This window comes from Oreochromis niloticus, linkage group LG11 (assembly GCF_001858045.2).
Source record: "Oreochromis niloticus isolate F11D_XX linkage group LG11, O_niloticus_UMD_NMBU, whole genome shotgun sequence".
NCBI lineage: Eukaryota > Metazoa > Chordata > Actinopteri > Cichliformes > Cichlidae > Oreochromis > Oreochromis niloticus.
In genome coordinates this window covers 15,341,990-15,366,570 of record NC_031976.2, presented here as the reverse complement: position 1 = coordinate 15,366,570, position 24,581 = coordinate 15,341,990, and the positions used below count along the sequence as shown (strand labels likewise).

Genomic DNA, 24,581 nt, shown 5'->3' with positions numbered 1-24,581 from the left:
GTTTGTCCAACCTCTTCCTCTCAGCTGCCGATAAACTGCTGCTCCAACATACCACACTGTAAAAACTGACAGATGCCACCACAGAGTCATAGAAGGTCTTTAAAAGCGCTCCCTGTACTCCAAATGACCTCAGCCGCCTCAGCAGGTAGAGTCTGCTCTGACCCTTTCTGTAAAGAGCATCAATGTTGTGGCTCCAGTCCAGTTTATTATTCAGGTGAACACCCAGGTACCTATAAGAGTCCACTATCTCAATGTCCACTCCCTGGATGTTCACCGGTGTCAGTGTGGTGGGTCTGCGTCTCCGGAAATCCACCACCAACTCCTTGGTTTTCCCGGCGTTGATCAGCAGGTGGTTCTGCTGACACCAGTCTACAAAGTCCAGAGTCCACTGTCTGTACTCTGAGTCGTCCTCACCTGTGATGAGGCCGACTATGGCAGAGTCGTCAGAGAACTTCTGTAGGTAGCAGTGTAGGGAGTTGATGGAGAAGTCTGCAAGCAACTACTACAAGCAACTAATCAGAAGAAAGTTAGGATGGGAAAGGAGCTAAAACCGCTTATTTCAGATAGTGAATGGAGTAGGGAGCTGCACTAGTATAAAATAATTATGCTGAACTGTGAATCATAAAAAGCTACTTTAGTGGAGTCAAAGAATACAAATGTAGAGCTGGAAATGAGAATAGTAAGCCCAGTTTAAATGAACCTCTAAATTCATAAAGGGGCCATTACCATTAATGTGCAATCCATAGATATCAGCACAAGATATGGCAAGACGTGTGTGCAGCTACAGCGACCATGATGAGCCCTTGATTTTGTTTTTTTTGGCAGTTAATAGCTATTTGCATTCAACCATGTGCCTTAAATCCAGCTTCGTTCTAGTAAGATGACTCCATATCAGTTGATTCAGTGCACAGTTTCTTCATCAATCAGAAACACATCAAACGCCCTTTCATACTTTGCAACCTATATGCAAATAATCGGCTGCGAATGGTAATATCATATGGAGCAGACGGCATATTTGCTGTGGGATTATAGAATGAAAAAAAAAATGCATTGCAGATATGCCATTTCAAATTAAACATGCAGCATTTTCCGAGTATCTTTTTTCCCCCCAGATAGTCTAATTAATTTACTTCAACTATAAATAAATATTTAGTTCCCTCATAGCACAGCACACAGGGAAGAACCGGTTTGGTGCATCAAGTCTTCATTATACAGTAGTGTTCAGGGGTGTGTGGGAACAGCTAATCTTAAAATCCTTGCCACACAATAAACAGAGTGACAGAAAGGAAGGATGTATGAGATAAGTCGCCAGTAATGAAACTGGATGCCAAAAGGAGAGGACAGTAGACAGAGCAGAGGGGAATGTTTAAAATAAGTTCAAGAACAAAGATAAAGCCCAAGGATGATGTTATCTGCAGGATTGAAGAAAGCGTTTCAGTAACAGAATGGTCACAATCACTTAATCGGCCTGACTCCACCCAGAACCATCGCTGTATTCCATCATATGTTATTTCCCCTGCACCAAACAGTCAATTTTCACTTCGGGGAGTGCTTGCATGTGTGGGGGTAACATCTGAGTAAAAGGGTTGCAGAAAGCCTTGATGACGCTGTCATCACAGAGGGTGGCCTTACATTACCAACTCACAACTCTTCAGGTCCGGACCAGTCGCACTGAAAAAGTGTCCATTCTGAAATATGACATGTTATAGGCCAAGACTGAAGCATTAAAAATGTTTGCCTGCAGTCATGACTGAATTGGCCTCGACTAAAATAAACCGGTATTTTAATAAAAAAAAAACCCAAAGCAATGAGAACCCATTCTGTTATTCTCGCCACACTGACGCACAGTTATTATGTTTAAAAAGCACCCCAAAAATCAGCAAAAATTATATATGGCCTTAATTTTTATGTATTGCCCTGAGAAGGAATACATCTCATTTAATCACATCTAAACTTCCACCTAGAGTTTCCATTTTTGCTCTAGTTGTTTCAGTAACCACCTTTTCATACACCTTGGGAAAGTTCTAGCTGCTGGGGAACGGAGAAAAGTGCTAAATATTCCCTGCAGTGCAATCATGTCGTTATTTTTCTGGGAGATTTTCTAACTAGTGGCATACGGACTAGCATACTAAAAGTGCACTTATAGGCACCCAGTCTAGAAGCCAGTGGTGCCATTTTTCTATAGACTCCACACTGTGCAAGCTATATTTACATCATATTGAAAAGTAATTGCCATCACCAAGTAAAACTTTGACATTGCTATTTTTGTTTTACTAATTTGAATACTACTGCAGTCACTGTGTGAAATATCATTAAAAACACTCAAGAAAATCTGTTTTAGATTTGTTTTAGAACACCACATGAATAGAACAAACAAAATATGTAATAATATATTGTGGTTACCTTATCAACACAGCAAACATACACTATCTTATGCTGATAAAAAGGCGACATATATTCTGTGTTGTGTGGCTCCCTTTAAACTTCCTTCCTTGCACTCTGATCTACCGCTGTACTGTACAGCATCGTCTCCCCCAACAAGCTTATTTCTAAAAGCTGCCGAAGCTCTACTCAAATCCTCTAGATCCCGGTCCCTGCTGGGGCCAGACCGCTGGCCAAACTGAGATCCTCAGACAAAGACTGGCCTGAAACTCCTCCTGATTTGGACGGGCACATGGCTGCCACGCTCCGCAAACACCATAACACCATCTCTGCGCTCATTTGTGAGGCCTTTAGCTATTCATGAGTTTGCGATTAGCAGCGCTTTGGTCTGATGGCAGCTCACCAGTTGTAAAAGTCGGCGTGGACAGTGGCCCCCTCCGAGAGTGGCTGGTAACTTGGCCTCTAATGCGCCGACCTCACATGTTCCAGGCGAGGCCCTGTCGGCGCTGCAGGACCAGGCTCCAGTAATGCTGCTCGACAAGCATTTTGAAAAGATAATAACGCCACAGGCTGCACAAATGTTGAAAACCCGTGTAAACATGGCACCAGAATGGAAGTTAAGGCGACATCTGCAGTCATCCATCGCTGATACCTGCATTCTTTCATGAAATCAAATCACTTTCAGAACTACTCTAATTTCTTTGTATGAAAATGTGGTCCTGTTTTGAGCCGACCTTAAACTTGATGACAGAGAACTGGATTAAAAAAAACTACTCTGCTGATGTCGTCACAATTCTGAATATTGTTTTGTTTGATAAAATTCAACTTACTCACCAGTCTATGGGCCAGGGAAAGATGTCCAGTCTGGTTTTCTTGGAAGACTTAGATCTAACAAAGGGGCAGGTTCATCTGCATCAGTCATTGGTCTCATTCTCTAACCCAGTGTTATATGATGAAACACACTGGCTTGCTTAAATATATAAACATCAAAATATCTAATTCAACAGTGTGAACTTACAGAGCTTGTGGCAACATAAACCAAACACTAAAGCTTAACAGCCTCTTACAGAAATAACACACACAGAGACAAATAGGAATTTCATATCAAAATGGGAAATGGTTCATTATGCTTGTACCATAAAACTTTATTAGGTGCTACAAGGAACACTTGAGGTTCATTATAGCACAAAGTGCTTAAATGGTTTGTCATAGAATGCATATATGGAAAAAGCTCATGAAATATATGCTCTGAAAATGGTCAAAGGCTGTCTGTTCTGACGAGCTTTTTAGTTCAGGTTATGCTATCGATTTCAGTTATTATCTGTACCCTGTTTCATACTATCTTCAATAGTGTGTATGTCAGTATAGACAGATCAAGCATAACACTATTACCATCAAGTCAACACCTCAAACTTGTTGTTGTGTTCCTCAAACCATTCCTGAACCATTTCTGCTTAGTGGCAGGGCACATTATCCGGCTGAAAGAGGCGACAGCCATCAGGGAATACCGTTGAATACCATGATTTCTCAACAGAACATTGCCCAAAGCATTACACTGTCTCTGCCGGCTTGCCTTCTTCCCATAATGCATCCTGGTGCCAGATGTTCCCAGAGTAAGCAATACACACAAGAGGTTGCAAAAGTACAGACATTTTTTACTTAATTAGAGATATAGATAACTGTGTTAAAAATTCTCTGGTAAAAGCTGAAGTATTGATTCAACTTCTTTACTCAAATAAAAGGAAAAAGTAGAGGCTCTGATATGTACTCAAAGTAATAAAAGTAAAAAGCAACTCTTCTGAGGACGTCTTGATGCATTCTCAATCATCCAGGAAAGTAAATCTCCAAAAGTTGAATCTGTTCATCTGGACGTAGCGTTTTGTGGGAGAAACGTTTTGTCACTCATCTTCTGAGGACGTTTCTGCCAGTTGTTGTTGTTCAAAGATCGCCAAACCTTATGCTATATAAATGTAACAAAATAATATTAATAAATGTAAATACAAACTTTATATCAGTCTAATTTTTAACTTTAATAAATGTACTTAGCTTGAATCAGCTATGTAGAACATGAGCAGAGAAAACAGATTCAAACAAATTCAACAAGATGTACGCAGATGTTTTATGAGTTGTTCTGGATGATTTCCATCCCTACACTGTCAGTATACTCTTTATGGAATCTCTATACTAATTGGTATAAAGTTGGTATACAGGTAGGGGTCAGCATGGGCAACCTGACTGATCTGCAACTATGCAGCCCCATATTCAACAAACTGAGAAGCACTGTGTATTCCTGGACCTTAACGTTTTTGCCAATTTCAGCTATAGTAACTCTGTTGGATGGGACCACATGGGCAAACCTTCGCTCGTCACGTGCATCAATGAGCCTCATCCACCCCTGACCCGTTGCTGGTTCCCCACTGTTTCTTCCTTGGGCCACTTTTGATACTGACCACTGCAGACCAGTAACATCCCACAAGAGCTGCAGTTTATGGAGATGCTCGGACCCAGGCGTTTAGACATATCAATCTGGCCCTTGTCAAACTTGCTTAAATTCTTGCCCTTGCCCATTTCTTCTGCTTCTAACACATCAGATTTGAGGGTAAAATGTTCTCTCCCTAATATATCCCACCCATTATCATGTGCCATGATGTCAGTGGTCAAATTGTTATGCCTGATCAGTGCATGTATGTATGGAAGACACAAGGAAATATGCAAACCCCACACTTAAAGGCACGAGTCAGTGAAGAGGTTCAAACCCAGAACCTTTTTGCTGTGAAGTGACAATGTTACCAACTGGAACACCGTGCTGCCCACAAGTAGATGAGAAAATGGAAAAACACAACAAAAAACAAAACAAAAACATATTTCTCTTTCCATTTAAGATTAAAATGATCCTTCATTGAATTTTTAAAAGCTCATAATATTTTTGTTACTTTGACTGAAGCAATAGTTAAGATGTGTATTTAGGCTGTACTTACAAATGACATATTCTGTGCTAGAAACTATTTAAGTTAAAGCAAAATGAAGAGATGAGTATGGGGATATGTGCAAGGGTAGCAGCTAGAATGACTCAAATCATAAGTTGAACACATTGTGGGAGTCATTGCACATGCTTTTTGTAATAAGCTTTGTGTGTGTGTGTGTGTGCAATTTTAAAAGATAGTTAAAGAAACATATGATTACAAAAAATAAAGTGGGTTTATGGTTCCAGTAACATGAAGTGAAACAAAGAGAGAGATTTTAGAGTTCACTGGCTGGACAAACAGTTAATGGCTGAGTGCAGTGTGGGCCAAAGCAGAGCAGAAGACAGTAGATCATGGTGTTTACAGCTAGTTAACAGCTCTGGACTGGCTCTGTCAGGCCCCGTGGAGAGATTGGAGGCCACTACCATCCAGGCAGATTTCAGGGCTGTGTGCCTGAGGTTGGGCAAATTGAAACATGAGCTGTGGTGAAGACAATGTCTGCAGTAATGTGTACGTACGTTGCTTCTGCTATAGCCATAAACAAGTTCACACCTGCCAGATAAGCTTTTTTTTTTTTTACACCACATATTGTGTTAGTTTTGATCAAATATGTTAATGATGTGTTGATAGCAGCACAGTTTGACACAGCATGTGCTGCTGTTCACAGAAAAAAAAATCAAAGTCCTTCCTGATTTATAGTCACAGATTTGGTGCCCTGTTCTAAATTTCAGAATCAGCCTGTAAACCTATTTAAAAAGACAGTAGATGTTTTTTCTTCTTCTTTTTTCATCATCGGGGATCCAAATTTCCTCATCTTCGGTTTGGAAGAGAGGCTGCTGATTATATGAATGCTGCTCACTGGATCTTCAGAGCTGGGCCTAGTGGAATGTCTCCCCTCCTCTGTTTAAACAAAGCCTGAGATAAGATTTAAGGAGAATCCTTAAGGTGATCCAGCTGCCCTCCTCCAAGCTGCAGCAGGCATAGAGCCATAATGAAGACTGAGGAGAAAGGCTCAAAGACCCACCTCCAGAAGGCAGGGCAGCAGATGAAAACATTCCCTCTCTCATTTCCTTGCAGCTTATCCCCTCTTCAAGAAAAAAAAGACAGCCAAAGAGAGATGAGAAGTGGAAGGATGACTCTGTTTTAGTTTTGTCACACTCCTTTGCAGTCGTTTCCCTCGGTTTTGTTTCAGAATAGCCAGTGCTGTTGTCGCGGGTTGCTGTCATTTCACTGGCATTTTCTGTTTTTTTAATTTACACGTGAAATAGTTGCAAATGATTTATGCGTCGCATCCGTTCCTTACAGCAACATTTTAATGATTACTGTGTTTGAATTTTTTTCCCAATTATTCCTCATCTCCTTCTCTCCCACCGCCAAAATGCATTTTGCCTTTTAATTGCATATAAAAAAAAACAAACCTGAAAAAAAAAAGTTAACCGGCCAATTGCACCAAAATTGCAGAACATGCATATAAATGAATTTTGTCAAATGCGCGATTACGTTACATCAAAAGAATGGTTAACATTTTGTCGCATCATGCTGTAATGAACACAGACATATTTGGAAGACCAACGAATTTAAATGCAAAAAATAAAAGAATCCACAAAAAAAAAAAAATACATATATATAAATATATATATACGCATACATATATATATATGTATATATATGTAAACATATTAAATCATCATTCGGACTAATGCTGTGTGTTGTTCAGGATAATCCAGTGTGAGGGAGGCAGAGTGAGAGAGAGGGAGGAAATAATTAGCAGAGAGAAGCGATTGCACTAATGAGAGGAGAATTTGACTAGGATACTTTACTTGACCCCCAGTGTTCCTTGGCTGTCCAAGAAAAAAAAGCCTGATTTATAATTATACTCTGCAATGCACCATGAAATTGTTATTGTGGAATACCTTTTTGAAAATGTTATCAAACAATTACTTTAATTTTTTCCCCCTGGAAACTGTTGCACATGTCTACCTAAAATGAGATGGTGGTGCAGAGTCTCCTGCCTGTCATCCACTGCTGTTCATGCAGATGAGCTCTTTTTTTCCCCCCCTTCTTCTTCCCTTCCCCAGAGTCTCTGTTCCGAGGGATGCAGTGGCAAATAAAATAATACTCTGATAAAACTGAAATATTTTATGACAGAATGATAATCATTGCAAGCATACGTGCCACTGATATGGGGCTGTTTCGGTTGGGGGAGGAGAGGAAATAATCCTTTTTGTGGGCTTTAAAAAATGAATCTCAGTTGAATCACATCAGAGGGAAAAAAAACTCAAAGACAGTTCCAAGATGAGCCAACTCCAGGAGAAAATGACCTCCTCGTTTTGGTGATAAAGTTCTAGCCAAAATATGATATCAGCCTGCGACGTGACTCATTAGAAATGTGTGTATGGCGTGGAGGCAGCTCTCCCTATCTGCCAGTGCCTGGCTTGCCGACTGATAAGAGGCAAATGCAAATGTCCTGATAAGAACTGAATGCAAATATTTATGATATGATATTCCCTGGGAATTATGTGTGGATAAAACAAAGTGTATTATTTCCCTGTAATTCTTTCAGGTTTGCCAAAATGTCCTTTTTTTGCTTTCGGAATTTGCATTTCTTCAAAATTGATTGGGCCTGCGTATTATGTTAAGCTATTTGTTTGCTGAGGATGGTAATTAGTTACTGTAATTACAGCGATGACAGTTGCTAAATTGTTTTTAAAGCATTACAGTGTGTCTGTGCCAGAAGATTGCAGTACTTATTTTAGGATTTAAGCATTTGCTGGAAACACTCCCACTCTAAGGCCAAAGTGGGAATTTTTTGAACTACAAAGCAGCCATTTTCTAAGCAAAGACGTTTTTGAAAATGTCTGTTAATTTGCACTAATTGCTGGTTTGACTGTGTTGTGGAGTTTCTTCTCCGATCAGGGACTTGTCACTGATACGATGTCTTCGGGGATCAAAATGGGCTTGAAATAGTTTAAATACATGTGTTTGTTAGCTTTGTACTCTCATTTAAGTCAGACTTTTAATGTTCTCTGTCACCCAAGAAACAAATTGCTGTTGAAGGCACATTTGTAATTATGGTTCCCAGTGTAGCCTATACAGTCTTTCAAGTTTAGTAAACATTAATTAGTGTGGATTCAGACAGTTGGGTGTTTTAGAGGGCGTTTCATGTACAGCATAAACAACAAATGTCCAAATCACATGGATCGGGTATGCTAGAAGTGAATGTGCATATTTCTAATGCAGAAATATAAAAACATAAGTAAGGCAGAACATACTGTGGACCATAATGATGAAGCAAGATCTGTTCTATGAAGGCAGAGCAGGTGTGGGTCAGAATAATCTGTAGTGCCACAATAAACTGGTGCTGAGGGTTGTGATTATATTTATGCAATGTAGAATTTGTCACTGCCCAGTTATCGTTACGTCGCATTCAATTCAATTCAAATATATAATGCCAAATCACAACAACAGTTGCCTCAAGGTGTTTTACTGAAAATTCCAGCAATCAGACAACCGCCTATGAACAAGCACTTGGTGACCGTGGGAAAGAAAAACTCCCTTTTAACAGGAAACAGTCTCCAGCAGAACCAATCAGGTGACCATATGCCCAACCAATATTTGCTGTTGTTCCACTGGCGACTACATTAGACAATTGTGTTTTTAAAGTGAAATAATAATAATTTTACTTGGTCACATTTGAGTAGATTGGTGGATATATATATTTTCCCCTCACCCCAACCACTTGCAGCAGATTGCTGCCCCTCCCTAAGCCCTGTGAAACCTGTGTGCCCCCCAACCACCCTACAGACTGTTCTTCATGCTGCAGGTGTTGCTGGAGCTTCAGCCTCTTTAGACCCTTGTTCTTCTCCATGCACCTTGCAAGTAGGTAAAATCTCTATTTTGTTCCCCAAAAATGTAAAATAAAAATGTGCATGACATTCAACCATAAACACGATACCGTCTTTATGTTTTATTCTAAAAACATTAAAAGAAATTAAAAGTTATTCAGTTTAATAAAAGAAGTGAACGAAATTTAGACTTGCAAATATGTAAAAAAAAACCCAAAAACTACCTTTTTGGATTTCATCTTTTTTACAAAAAAAGGCTACATTTAAATATTAACAACTTGGTAGTCATATTTTGGTCAGTTAATCAACTAATTCAATCAACTGTTATCTATTATGACTCGTGCAGATTTTTGTCCTGTCATTCCTATTAGTTGAAGGTAAGAGGTATGACTTTGATGCAGCAAACAAAGACATTCAGGTGATAACTGTGGGCATTTAATGTGTCTTGAACACACAAAAAGAAACAAACGATTGATTCCACCTCTTCTGGAAATGAAACACACTCTGGTCCCACTTCTCAGGGACCCCATGGGCAACAAGCCTAGTTTACTTCTCAAGCATTACGCTAGAAGTGCATAATTGGATTTACTATTAACATAATCGGACAGCGTGCATGTTGACTTGGATATTCCCCTGTGAGCTGCACTGCTCTTCTAAACCTTAACGGAAGAAGATGGTGAATGTACACCCAGGTCCCTTGAGCTGCTCTTTGTCTCTCTAACTTTAGGCCCACTATTGGAAGAGGTTCTATACAAGGGCTTAAAGTGAAAACATTTTTCTAAGAAATGTGTCAAAGGGAAATTACTACAGCTGGGTTGTGATCACCTCTAGCATCAGAGACAAACCTCTTTTAATCTATATAACATCCTTACAATAGATATTTAGTAATAGACTTGCACATCTTGGCATTTTCCTTATTTAAAAGTAATAGTCACCTTTTAATTTGTAGCCTTGACTGCATGCACCTTATTGCAACGGTAGGAAAAGCATTCAGCCATGAACAAGGGGCCTCAGCAACTGCGATTCAGCATGAGGACACTGATTCTTAGTGCCTGAAGCCAAATGGAAACTCTGCCTCAAAGACACGAATTCAACAGGAGCAAGAGGATAAAGCAAGAGGAACAGCGCAGATAGAAACACAACTCAAACACCAGCATAAGTTGGTGCAGTTCTGTCAGTGAAATTGCTCGCTAGCGGAACAGAAGCGCGGCCTTGGTGCAAAGGGTGAATTCCTCATGATTTGTCTCTATTGCATAAATACCCCAGCATCCCACAAACCCAGCCTGAACCCATCCTTGCCCACACACACACACACACACACACACACACACACACACACACACACACACACACACACACATACACACAGCATCCATATTAGATGCACCCGCTAGTTCTTAATTAACACCTACTGCAACCATAATAATAGAATCGTTTTCCCCCTTTCTGAAATCCCTTTGAAATTAGGCAGGATTAAGGAAAGTTGGTTGCTAAATTGCTGTGTGCATCTGTAATTTAATTGCATCTGAGGCCATTAATTAATAAGGTGCCTCCTTTAATAGTTAATGTATAATTGCTATTAATTAACAGCCAGTCTTGATAAAGTGTCACCAAAATCAAACAAAAACAATTAGCTTTTTGAGGTAAGTGTCTTTTAAAAGCCTCATTATTAGTACTAGAGGTAATATACAGTAGTTAGAATGATAAAGAAGGCAGCGTAGATTTTAATTTGGATGGGGACAGAACTGGGGGAAAAAAACACAGTTGACATCCATAAGGGAATTACCATGCGGTAATTATGGGATAAGCTCATTGTAACATGATAAATAATGCTGTGAATCTGTCCCCTCCAGTTAGGTTGCCTCCTCCTTTTATTAGGGTGGACTTTAATTCCACATCTTGTGCTGTAGCTGCTGAGAAAAAAAAAAGTTGCTTATTTTTGTCAGTGTGGTAAAGTCTGAACGCAAATAGCAGGCACTATGATAGCTTTTAAGGCATCCGTTGTTAAGATATGTGTCTGTTCTAAATGCCACTCCTTGATAAAAGCAGTTGTGTGAAGTCCTTGTTTGGGTCTCCCCTTGATCACAGTGTCACATGGGATAAATATAACAAGTAATAACTCAGACAACAGTGCATACGCATGACCACTATTTCACATATTTGGTGTGACTAGCAGCATTTCTGTTTGAACTAATGTCACATGAGCCATAGTCAAGGAGAAATAGCACCAAAACAAGATGTTAGCTTTGTTCTGCTTATCTGGTATAAATCAGTAGGTTGTGGTTTTAGGCAAGATTTACAAGCAGAGTGTTCGCTGGTGCAAAATGAATTGGGTGCCAGGTTGAGAGGCATAAATATACATCCGAGCATGGAACTTTAAACAAACCCGACTATTATTTGCAGTGCCATATTACCATGAATACAAATGACAGCATGACCTCAATTTTCTGCGCCGTGTGAGAGTGGAGGAAACCAATGGTTTAAGTGCCGTTCCATCCCAAAGTGCTTGTTTGGTCTCACTTTCACTCCTATCACAGAGTCAACAATCACACTGCTTAGCATTGGATTTGTAGAAATAATATTCAGGGTCCCTGTCCACAGGCGACTATTATAACCCATTTCTCCCTGCAATGTGGTTTATTGATAGAAATACATCTCCAACATACACAGAGCAGTCTGAGCATTCTTTAGCCTTTATTTAATGAGGCACCAGCAACAGAAAAGAATCTGCAGAGGAACAAACGCTTAGCCTCGGAAGTCATTTTCACCTTGGTTCACTGTGGAGAGAACCTCCAATCCGCCCGCTAAACAATTACAGCATATTAGCTACTTGTCAGTCAGACCTTTTGGAGACGATACATCTCCATTTATTTCCTCTCAACATTTTCTCCCACCGCTCGCTCGCCTCCTCTGCTCTCCTTTCCCCAGACAGGCAGGGATGTGCGGGGAGTCCACAGGGAGCTGTGGAATATTTCACTCCGCCAGTGAGGCACCCAGTGGGAATAGGGGTTGAAACTGTGTGAGTATGTATCTCATTAGTTCAGTTATGTAATTTGGAGCACTGATAATCCTCCAGGACTGCCAAGTTGCGCACCTCAGAAACAAGAGTCTGAGTCGTCAACATGCAGCCAAGTACAGACTAAGCTGCTAATTGCTGGGTGTGGTAATGTGACTGGTAATGTAAGCTACAGTCCTCTGTGGTATTATGGGTAAACACTGTGGTAGACTGCTAACTGGTGAGTGAAATGTTTTGACACCTGCTTAGGTGTCGGCTAATGCATTCTGAATTTGAAAGCGATGTTAATGTGTGCAACAAAGCTGATCATTTGTTATCAGAGGGTCAATAAGCATGTAATGATAAAGATGAGGTTTTTTTCCATTGGTACCTAAATGAAATTTGAAGCTGCACAGTTAATATTTTACATTAACAGTGGCTCAAATGATTAATTGTACATTTGCATATTCCAGGGACAGCGCAAATGTTTAGCTTACTTTCATCCACTTGAATATTTACAGACCACTCCCAATTTTTCCAAAGATTCCAACAATAGATAAATGCTCTAATACGATGCACTTCTCCCAAGTTCTATTATGCTTTTTTAACATCTGTGATTCTGTAGTCTAACCACTCTCACAGCAGCAGGCAGCTTTTTTTTGATGAAAAAGCTTTGATAAATTCACTTTACCAGGCACTTAGCAGCAAAGAGACAAAGCTACTAGCTGGAGAAGACAGAGACAAAAAGATGAGCCAAAAGAAGAATGACTACTGAACTTCGATTAGTCTAATAGCCAGAGGGCCAACTCACTACAAATCACTGCTAATGCTTCTCTGTGCTTGTCTGATATTTAAATAAACAACTGTTTGCTAAAATGTTCACTGCACTTCTTTTTTCGGCCGTCCCCTTATTCACAATGGGTCACCACAGTAGATGGATCCACATATTAGACTGACACTTATTTTAATGCATCTCTCCCAGGGGTTTGTGCCTCCTCCTGGTCTCAAACCAGGCATTTTGTGTTAATCTAATGTGTTAGCTACTCCTGTTTTATAAAGTAATAATATATTGGATGTGCACTAGCTTGCTTTGCTCCCCTAAGTAATCAAAAGTTAGCTAATCCTGCTTTAACCTTATAACTAAAATTAGAGTTATAAGCAAAGCAAGTTCTTGCTTTGCTATGCTATAAATATATATATATATATACATACATAACATATATAAATATAAAAGTTTATCAAATCTTCTCTGATAAACAGGCTGAATTTGACCACATTATGTCCAATATCTTGATCAAAGTTTAGCTCCACCCACTTTCAACATGAGCACCTAATGACCCAGAATTCAAAACACCCTTTCGGGTTGTCAGGGCTTTCAAATAAATAGCAGTGAACTTTAACCCGGTGCTATTTGAGCCTGGTCTGCTGCGCCCAGAGCTGCTGGTTGTGTTTCTGGCCTGCTAATCAGTGAGTGATGTACAGCTGGGGCACTAGGTGAATACACTTAACAAGCTGCTGGGATGGATGTGGGATCTGAGGGAAGACGTGCAAATCAAACAGGCATACCTACCCATATATCTTATTCAAATCTTAATCTGACCTTTGTGTGTGTGTTTGTGTGTGTATGTGTGTGTGTGTAATGTTTTTGTTTGTTTGCTTTTTGCAAATCAGTGAAAATCCCTCGCATTCTTTTAAAGGACTGCCTGCATGTCTGCGTCTCAGCATATATATATTTAAACGTAACCACTTGGGGGCACTAAACTGAAATTCCTAACGCAGCACACAGTTGCTTTCACGATGCTGAAATGTTCAAATCTGGCCAACACAGAAGCGTAATAAATAAATCAGTTATTTTAATTTCATTATGGTTTGAAATTATGAAATATAAGAGGTGTGGCTGCTTCTGCTAACCAGTGGGTGCTGATAGTCTCCTAGTTTTCACAAAATCGATTTCAAATCACAGAAGTAGGCCTTTCAAGCATGTTGGTGCTTTTGGTACCTGTTCTACCGGTTATTTGATAAATCATGCATCTTTCTGTGCAGGTAACTGACCAGACTGTTCAAGAAGTCTGGACTCGAGTTGGTGAGTAAAATTCTAGCATTTTATTACTGATAGCTTTGTCTGTGCTATGTATTCAGTGGATGCATCTTGAAAGCATGAGCTGAGCTGGGACTCTATACTTGATATGATCAGCTCGGGCCCCACAAAACTAAAATGGCAATGGCCACGATTGAGGCCCCGAATCAGTGGCTAGCATCCAGTTTTTATATGCATGGCTGCCTATGATCTCACTCAGTTACATGCAAGGCATTGTGATCAGCGTATAAACAGTTGTAGTGTATAAAATACATGTTTTTCAAGCATACTGCATTGCTGACATATGCTAATTTTGTCCTTAATAAAAATGTGCAAAAAGTAGAAAACAACATTTAGTTGGATGAGCTTTTGTTTTAAAGTGTAACACAGCTAGAAAGTGTAGTGGGTTTGGTAACTCTAATTCATCCAGATCTATGATGGTCACTTTGATATTAAGGTAGATAAAATGTACCTTATTGGAGCTTCAGGCTGTAGCCTGGACAAATCATTGTGGTCAGCTGGGACGGTTCACTGGCTGAATGGGTGAAGCTTTCAACACTTGACCCTCTCCTTGGGATCACTGCAGGGTCTTCAACCCCAGGAAGGGCAGGAAAAAAAAAACGGTGTCAGTATCATGTAGTGTGAGATGCCATGTCCAATAACAACGTACAACATAACATCATTTAACCTTTACAACACTTGTATTGATCCATCTGGTTGTTATCACACTGCGATCACAGCTCAGGGCTTGGCTCAGCTCAGCTTCAGGGGCTGTTTGAATCCACCTCACAATATTACTAGAAGACAAAGAGATCTAGCCCTTCTGTTTTTTAACCCTGTCCTTGGACCATCCTTCTCCCCAGACCACTTTGTCTGTGGAACAGCGGGAAGATGTGTAACTGGCTGTTTCTCTGCGATGACTAAATATACAATGGGAGGTATGAGATAAAATCTTGGCACACTGGAGCAGAATGATTAAGAAAACACCCACACAATGCCCCTGATGATTTTCCAGTGATGCAAGAGCGTCTCTACTGTCATTGTGAACATGCAAAGATGCATTTATTTACTTCTGGGAAGATATGATTCACAATAACTTAATCAAGTGTTTTTCATCTATATTATAATATTCCCATAATAGATGCAGCTTTAGAGCGCGTATTAATGAAGATGCTGATTGATATTTGGATACTTTACCTGTTTAAACATGCAGTCTCAATTAAAACAGAAAGTAGAGCAAAAAAACACTGACTTACTTTGAAGTATAGCATTATAACATAGGCTGGAGCTGAGAGAAGTTGACTCCCTGCCTCAGGAGACACGCACCCAGATGGATTCACATACACCCAGATGGCCTGAGTTGTCAGGCTGTTCTGTTGAAAGCTGTTGCTCAGTTCACCTTATTGGATTTATCTTCTACTTGTAAAATCTGAGCCCTGTACTGCATCAGTGAATGTTTTGTTGTTTCTCATGCACAGTAGCTTACAGTCATGATTGTCAGTATCAAAGAAAAAAATCAGTGGGTTTGATTGCACTAACACTGACAGTAGCGATATCCAACACAAGGCGCAACCATATAAACTGTATTAAACTTTTTTTTTTCCAGTTAGAAACAGGGCTTAGCAGGGCTTTTTTTATCTTAATGTATCATGTTTAAGGTGTAGCACCTGTGTACCAGTGACCAGTAGGAAATACTACACTTCTGAAGAAACCAGGTCCTAGAGCTGCACTATCAAAAGCAGAAATTTGGAAAACTGTAAAGAACTTAGTTTGTATGCCTTGACTCATTTCCAGGAGCAAATATAGAAGATGACTGCTGTGAAGATGATTATTATGCCTATAAAACAATGGAATAAGACAAAATACAGAATTATTCCTTTACTTGAAATGAAAACAGTACGAGGGGGATAGTGCCTAAAGCTAACTATCATTTCTCATGTGGCATGTGTCAAACTAACCGTATAAACACAAACCAATCAGAGGGACTGCAGGGTGGGCAATAACGCCAGTGTCCCGTAGAGTCTTTTCAATGTAAAAGCTATCTGGAGCATCACATATTGACTCACACCTATTTTCACTTTTGGCTTGAAAAAAAAAGAGAGGTCCAGAGCTTTGTGACCTTATGGTTGGTTGTTGATGGCCTTAAGTGACCCTGTTTGGATAAGAAGGTGGAGTGGACAGAAAGTGAGAAACAGCTATAGAGATTAAATTTTTTTACTGGGCTTTAGTTTACTTGGGCATTTCCCACAGAAGCAACTGTAGGGACTAACTTTATATAGAGAATGACATAGCTACATTACCCACTACATAGCTACATCACTGACATTACCCTGTGGTTTGGGGCTCAGAATCCAGAGGTGACCATATCTGGATGAGAGGATGGAGTGCTAAGTTATCACGTAATTCTAGCAGGCACGGTTGGCCAGCTTATAACATAAACACTGTAGCTGTAGATGAGAGGTCCACTTCATAGGTTTGAATTAACAGACAGCCATGAATCTGTTTGAAATCAAGAACCATTTTAAAGATAAACTGCTTCCATACTGTTTGAGAGCAGAAAGTCTGGCAGATGTAACTACGGAGGATAAGGCTTAGACAGTGGTCAACAATAGCTAGAGAGATATTGATTTCAGCTGTGATTTTTATGCTGTAATGATGGCTTTATTAAAAGGAACAAATATTAACGGCAAGTTGTTAACAGGCTGGAAAAAAATATGTCCAAGCAGCATCTTGTAGCCTGCAGTCAAACCTTTTCCAATTAGTGTGAGAAAGAGAGCAGCAGGCATAAAAAGAGCGCAATGACACAGCCACAGCCAAAGTTATCAAATTTGCTGTGAACACTGATAATAGATATGTATGCTTAGGAAAAATGGTGCTTTAATAGAGTTTTTAACTGTAGATCTAGAATAGAAAATTGGACATACATTCTAATTGAATACCTGGTTGAAAATGCACCCAGCACACTGTTATAAATCATCTGGAATCAGTTTTCTCAAACTCCTCTCTCCCTCTCGCCCACTTTACAAACACAGAGCAAGGCTTTTTCAGCCTCTGATAAGTGTTAATAAATTACCTGAATTTGAAAATTAATGGCTAGCCGCCTGCTTCAGGGAGATATCATTGTGTTTCATGAATATTTTGATTTTGTGATTAGATCAAAATGCTGTGAATTCCTAAACAGCCCCTATGCACAAGCTCCACTGATCATAAACTCTTCGCTTCTTAAAAAAATTCATTCCATGGAAATGTGCTGATATGGAATAATTAGACCGAGTTTTGCCAGTATTTTTCTGCTGTAACATTTGCATGACTTTAGATCTCACCTGACTGATCTGCTCCAAGCTGAGGGAAAATATATGTTTTTGTGTGCGGCTCCCCCCAAAATTTACCTTGCCAGGCGAGATAATGGCTTATATTGTGATGTTAAAGAGGCTTGTATTTACAAAAAGAAACAAAGGCGAGCCGGTTGCCAGTGCTGGAGGACGTTGATTAGGCTCTTCCTGTCATTTCCCATTCATACTCTGTATCAGTGGCATTCCCGCTCATCTGCGTTTGTGCACGATAGGGATCAAATAGATATTCGCACATGTATGGCTATGTGAAGCAGGGAAAGTGTGAATAGCAGTGGAAACTTTGCCTTAATAGTGTTCTTGGGCTTGCCTCTATTTCTGCACATGAAGATCCTGAGTCTGTTTGCCTGGATCGCACTCTCTCGTGCACACATCATTACTGCTCAGAAACATGAAAACACATGCCCATAATCATATACCAAGGCACACAGAAACAGAAGGTACAAGATTAAATAATTTATCTCTGCAAAAAAAAAAAGGGAAAAAAATGAGTCAACAGTTGTATTACACTCCTGCCACAACCAAAGCATAATGTGCAGCATTCGCATTTTTTTTGGATACTCTTCTTCCTCCCCCCTTTCTCTTTTACTCTGGTGTTGGCTCTTTTACTCTCCCTCGCTGGCACATGGGAATGTGTGTGGTGCAAGAAAAATAACAGATACTCCACGTGAAGTTGCACGACTTCAGATCTTAGTTAGCCAAAAGTGTGCTTTCAAGCGCAGAGGGATGCTGGTGGCTGCATGTGTTTGTGTGTGTGTGTGTGTGTGTCGGTGGTGGTGGACGGGCGGGTGTGCATGCATGCACATGAGTGTGTGTGCCCGGCAGCTGCACGGGGCCCCAGGGACAGGGCTGTGTAGATTGGGTCTCCTCAACCCACAGCTCATTAGTGGAGAGTGAAAGGAATCCACACAGATGGCTGTCAACGTTCAAAAAAGTCGGCTGCGTGAGACATGTCAATTGAGGTTTAAGTTCCTTCTGCTCGTTTCTGTGACACTGCAGTATTCAAGCAATATTTGTTTATTCTCCCCAAAAAGTACAAAAACACAGAAGCCTGGTGACATCTGAAAATGTGTTTTCTAATGAGCGCTCAGACTACTGAACAGGAGCCTGCACTTGTCATTCATCACCACAAATTACTCGTTCTAACTTGACATGTTTTCGGTGCTACAGATGACGGGCTTGTCTGTTCTGCAAACACCGAGAATGGTCGGCGTTTAAACTGGAAATATGGCATTGAACAGTCCGGCAAGACGCCATGGAAAATCAATTAGATTGTTTACCTGTCAAAGTTGGAATGGAGGCCGCGCCACTAACGGTCGCTCATCATTTTCACTCCAGCACTGTCACCTTCTCTCCTCCTGTTATTCAATTAATGCAATTGAATACACAGTTGTGATATAGCGTCTTCACACAGCAGGGGGGTTTATTTGACCGCGCACACTCTGCCGATATGCTATACTGCACCCGTATGGAAATGGCTTTGAACCTCATGAAAGTACTGTAAAAGGTTTGAACCGGCAAGATAAAAGCACTCAAGATTGTGTGATATTTGCTGCTGTGACCGTGGGTCAGCGGTAAACGGAAAATACAACAGCCTTTAAAAAGAAACCCTGCATACTTGAAAGTGAAATATAGCTTGTAATTCAAATTAACCCCGTTTATGGCAGTGTCTTTGTAACACATCTATTACTGAAAAACAAGGAGGAAAAAGAAACAGAGGTTGAACGAGGCTGTTTAGACAGCCAAATACGCACATGCAGTAGCTGCAGGAAACTATCACATCGATTATATGAAATTTATCCTCAGCTGGCGACAAAAGCTGAAGCTACAGAGCACATTTACAGCAGCTGGGTTTGGTTTTTTTTGGTTTGTTTCCTTTTTCTTAATAAACCTCTCACGTCAGGTACGTCAACAAAACTGACTTGTAGAACAAACTGCGTGCGGATTAGGGAAGATTCAGGAAGCTGGTCGGGGAGAAAGTTGACTTGCTCATTCACTGTGCAGTGTGGATTAAAAGTTGCTCTTGGACCGGAGATGCTACTTTTCTAGTAAATTGTACATAACAGCAATGTGAACACCACTTGAGCTGACCTACTTATGGGGTTCAGAAACTTTTTATCCTGCAGCCAAGTCTAAAAATAACCCTGTGGCCAGTTTTAGATTCATCTCAATGGTAACCCTGACAGTTTTGCAGAGTGCCAGTGACAGAGTCCTGTTAAGCAGCAGCAGCAGCAGCAGTCGGCAACAGCTTAAACACTGTTCACCGCATCAGTGGTCTCTCCTCTTAGAAATCTTTTTCCTCTACTTGGAAATTGGAGCACAATTAAAGAGCATAAATTGCACTGAACATGCATTTTCAGCACTAAATACATACAATGGTGGGTACAATATCACAATTTTATGCATCTGTGAGTTCAATAAACTGTACTCTACCACGATTGTTGCTATGAATGCAAAATCTTTTTTTTCCTCCCCTTTTCATTTTCTTGTTTGCTTATTGAGCTCTGTGCCAGAGATCAATGTGAAGTAGCCCCCTTTTAATCATTTACTGTGAATGGCAGCAAAAAATGATCCTGGGAACAAATTGGTTTCATGTCCAAGCAAAAATCACATGGAGTTTTTGTGTTCTCTTTTCTTTCCCCTCCTTTTCTTTTCTTTTCTCTTTTTCTGTCTCTGTGTGTCATTGTGAAGACATTCTGTCTCTGGCTGTACGCATCGCTCCTTTAAGATGATTTTGGAATTAGAGGCTTTTCATACAGCACATATTATGTAGCTTGGTGGGACTCCATTAGCCTGAATCAAAGAGGACAGCAGCCTGCGTGGAGCTACACAATAATGTGGCAAGCCTGTGTTTCAGCAAATAAATAACAAATCCACTGCTTACAGTAGCAGCCAATGCAAACTAACTAATTAAAAGATGAAAGGGGGACGTCTTCCTTGCAGTTTTGATGATGCCTCTTTTTGCGTCGAATGGTAACACGGGGAGCGCTGAATGCTCGGCCAAAATGAGCTAATAAGGATCTCGAGCAGCTAACGCTTCCGATTTGCAGGGTTCCCAGCAGTAACCTGCTCTAAGTGAAGAGAGTGCAATTAGGACAAAGAAATGCTGTCCCTGAACTGACACTGGCCTGTGGGAAAACTGACTTCCCCCACTCCCCCCTTTTGAATCTATGGTGCCTTTCCTCCTCTCACCACCTCCTCTCTCCTCCAGTCTTCCTTCTCTCCTCTCAGAGCATCTTGGGAGCATTGAGCTCAGACAGCGGGATTAGTCAGGGATCCATCTTGAGACGCAGATAATGTTTTTTGCACGCAGACTCCCCTGCTCTGCACTGGCTTCTGCTTCACTGATTAGAACTCAAAACTCCAACAGAAATGGCTATTTGTTCTTAAGCTGTTTTGCCCCCCCCAACCCCCTTCCACACCGCTTCTCTTCTCTTTGTTGAGCTGTTTTTGTCAGCCATCCCTCTTAAATTCAGCGCAATAACGAGTCACAAGTAGGTCAGGCTAGCACCGCAACCCGGCAGTGTCTCGGCCTCCAAGTGGACTGACAGCGACATCGAAGAGCCACAGGGCTGTTTAAATATGCCCTCTGGTCTTTCCGTCTCACGGCCATCCGAATGGCTGAAAGCGGGAAGTTTTCTTCCTCCACAATGTAAACCAATTTCAGGGTTTGTTTGAGTAGCAGAGCCTTTACCTTAAAGTGAGCAACTTTTTTTTTCCTCCCCTCCCTTTTCCCCCCAACACTGCAAGTAGCATAAGTTGAGTCTTTGAGTAACACACACCTTAACAGTTGCACACCTGTAGTTGATGTGTGTGTGTATGTGTCTGTGTGTGTGTGTGTGTGTGTGTGCGCTCACAGCCTTACCTGCCTGTCACCGTGAGTGACAGGAGAAGTGGGGGGGTGTTTGGGAGCCCAGCAGCTGGCGTCACACCTGCACAGTCGCGCACGCACTTCCATTGGGGACCATCGCATTCCCTCCTTCTTTGTTAGCAAGCAGAGACACTTTACAAATAATTTATTTGTTTCGCGCTTGTTTTTCTTTCGGTTTCCTTCTGGCAATTTGTTGTTGAAATAATTTATATTCAAAACAATAGCGATGGAAATATATAGAAGAAAAACACTGACAAAGTCTCGCATGACAGGCAACTTGTCTGTGCACTTCAGTGGGAGCTAAAGTTGAGAAGTAAAGATAAAGCACGCTAACGCAGATTTGAAAAGGCAGGTTTTTGGCCCAAACTGACTCACCAGTTTAGTCTCCACTTAAACTTTTGCAATTATTTAAATCAAGCAAGCTGACATTTGAATATTAATAGACTTCACTTACGCACATGAAACAATTACATGTTTTGTGTGATTGTCAAGAGGGGTGAAAAAGAGCCTCGGTCCCTGCTGTTATACACCCACATACACACACACACACACACGCACCCACACACACACACAAATACACAGCACTGAGGCAGGGCCCGAACAAATTTAATTTAGAGACATTCTCTCCTTCCCTCCACATCCTGGGCTTTTAAGACACTGAAGTGACTGTTCTTCGCCCGTGTAAAAGAACCCCATTATCAAAGCATTAAGATATGATTAAACTGACATTTTCTTAAGAAAACGAAAAGAGTTGGGAATAAAGGGAAAGAGAGAACTACATACTCCAGATCTTATCAGTGGGAAGGTGGGAGGAGGGGGTGCGGGTGTACATACTGATCTTTGAAGGAGCTTATTACAGAGCAAGCTAAGAAGACAAGCGCAGTGGTGTACTGATCAGAGGTATGCAAGCCAAATGCACCTGCTAGATTTCGCTATCATCCACAGAGTGTCAGTCAGTGCTGAGGCCCCTGACTGACGCTGGGTGCAACCGGAACGCTTCTCGGGGCACACTGCAAGAAATATCCAGCTTACTCCAGCACTGGAGGCTTGCAGAAGAGCTGATAACAGTGTCCTTTAAGGAAAAAGGGGTGAGAAATTAAAACGGCTTTTACTTGTTCTGAGATTTTTTTTCAAACCATGAAACATATCAGTATGATGTTATCACCCATGAGAAGTATAAATCTGAGATGCAAATGGTTTTATGCTTCCAGATTTTCACATTATACATTTCAGGCCACAGAAAGGTTTTTTTCTGACTGGAAAACATTTCTTTGAGCATTTTGTCAGAAAGCGTCGATAGTCATATGCTTCTCAATTATAGATGCAAAAGCCTTTGATTATAAGTTCTGCTAAAGATACAGTTCAAGAGAAGTGGATTTTGACAGTGTTTTCCCCATGTGTTTCTGCCATCCTGTTGTTGTTGGTCTTTTTTGTACTCGTCTGCTATATTTTCAGCGTGTTTGTACTTTTTTGCTTAAACAAATCATCACTGTCAGTGTCTGAATTCTTAATATAGTCACCCCATATATATATATATATATATATATATACATATATATATATATATATATATATATATATATATATCAGCACACAAGTAAGTGAGGCTATTATAATGATAAAGTAAAATGTGGGTAAACTCAGATTAGGTCTGTATGATCTTTACTACACATCAGCATTTGGAATATGTGGCAATCAGTGACTGTGTAAAATAGCAATGGTTTCTGCAGCCCTTACTGACATTATTAGAAAGCTATGAAAGTAATAATAGTAGTAATTCTCTCTTTAGTAAATGATGTGCAAGGTATTTTAGCAGGTTCCAGGCTTGTGTTTTAAATGAGTTTTAACATAAAAACTTATTATATTATTTTATAGTTCACTACATGTCTCTCGATCAGCTGACATCACATTTTAGTGCATCCACAAGCCTACTTTATGTAAGTTTAGGATTAACAGCTCAGTATGGAGGGAATACAGGTTAAGGAGATAATGGTTAAACTTAATGCCTTCTTAGAGGCTCATTCTACTTAGTCTGTGGACTTTAACTTGACCTTAATAGTTTGTCTTTACACTGAACTCTGAATCAGTTTTAGCCCTTTTAAAATTGTCCCTGCTAGCTTTAGCGCAAACAGAATATTTCTTTAAAGCCCTCATAAGAAGTGTTACACCTTGAAACGAAGCTAGAATTTCCTGCAACAACCAAGAGGAAGCCTTATTTTAGCTCATTAACACGTTTGTTTAAAATAAAAATGAAATGCTATACAGAGAATTATCTCTTATCTGAGAAGTTGTTTAGCCTTGTCTATTGCCAAGCTAAACAAATACCTGAATCAAGAGGCAACTGTAGGATTAAAAAATAACATATTAGTTTGAAAAGCTGTACTTACCTCCACCTGAAACACCTCTACCTGGGGTAAATAGCCATGTTATGTGTGTGCTTTTTTCTTTTTTAGGTTAAATATACCTTACATTCTGCTGCAAATTATGGTTCCATGTGACCTAGCTAGCTAGCCAGTGCTACATTAGCTGGTTATGACCAGGATGCCAAGGTGCCCAAACCATGCAGTATATTATTTAAAAGGGTTGTAGATTAGTTGTCATTTCAACCATAATTCGTTTGTTAGTTTGCATTTGCTTTATGTATTTTATGTACGTTCTCTGTATAATGTGAGCAACTTATTATATTGTGTATACGGATTAGCTTGGCTAGGTGGGCCAGATAACTGATATCAATTGTGCAAAAAAAAAGAAGAAAAAAAAGCTAGATAAACTTAACCCTATCCTTAAATTGACTGTCAAGGATCTCATGGTAATTAGTTTTTTTTTTCCATAAAAAAAAATAATATTGTGAATTGTGTCTATGAATAAAAATCACCTTATTAGCTGAAAAAAGGCAGACATTTTTATGAAATTTAGCAGTATGTAAATCTTCTTTTTCTCATTTAAAAAAGAGTGTGTGATCATATTCACTACATAATTTCTTTAAAAAAAAATCCACAACTGAAATAAACAGTAGTGTTTGTAGCCTGTAGACTAAGAAAGACACCACGTTTTTTTAGCTACTCTGTGAACAAGTGACCAACAATAGACTACTTTTT

General features: G+C 40.2%; 1 long non-coding RNA gene across 1 annotated transcript; it reads right to left on the bottom strand.

Annotated features, from left to right (window-relative positions):
- Positions 1-460: 460 nt before the first annotated feature.
- On the bottom strand, positions 461-24,106 carry LOC112848215 (uncharacterized). Its single transcript, XR_003222221.1, has 5 exons — positions 23,871-24,106; positions 22,403-22,555; positions 21,478-21,594; positions 14,735-14,851; positions 461-3,270 (listed from the first exon to the last, which is right to left on the bottom strand). It is a non-coding gene; the product is annotated as an uncharacterized LOC112848215 (long non-coding RNA).
- Positions 24,107-24,581: the final 475 nt, after the last annotated feature.